The sequence below is a fragment of the Stegastes partitus genome, unplaced genomic scaffold (assembly GCF_000690725.1).
Source record: "Stegastes partitus isolate 25-593 unplaced genomic scaffold, Stegastes_partitus-1.0.2 Scaffold8, whole genome shotgun sequence".
In the NCBI taxonomy this organism is placed as follows: Eukaryota; Metazoa; Chordata; class Actinopteri; family Pomacentridae; genus Stegastes; species Stegastes partitus.
The window spans coordinates 1595036-1595515 of NW_007577739.1; positions in this window are offsets into that span (position 1 = coordinate 1595036).

The window sequence follows — 480 nt, forward strand, 5'->3', positions numbered from 1 at the left end:
TATTTTCACAACAGAAATGACAATAGTGTTCCTGTGTTTATACTGTCTGCTGCTGCAGTGGTTCTGTTTTGTTGTGGAAATTTTCTCACAGATGCCGCTTGACTTACTCTGAGCAACGGTGAATGGCTCTTTGTACAGTAACTTGTTACCAAAATACACAAACCACAGAAATAACACCAGTATTGCTTTGGGGGAAGAAAAAAATTCCTCATGAGTCATGAGATGAAGGTCCACTTCCCCTTTTTCATGCAACATGCAGAAGTGGGAGGTGATAACTTTGGGGACAAATGAAAAAAAAAAACAAAGATATTTACTGGACGTACAGTACCAAACATTAGAGGAACAATCATCCTTTGCTACCATATAGGAAGGATTAATGCAATAAATTTAGGTTTGCATGGAAAATCTCAAACGATGTCACTGTGTCGGTGAAGCGATGAAACAATAGTGGATGTAAATTAAATCTTTGAATAAGCGAAA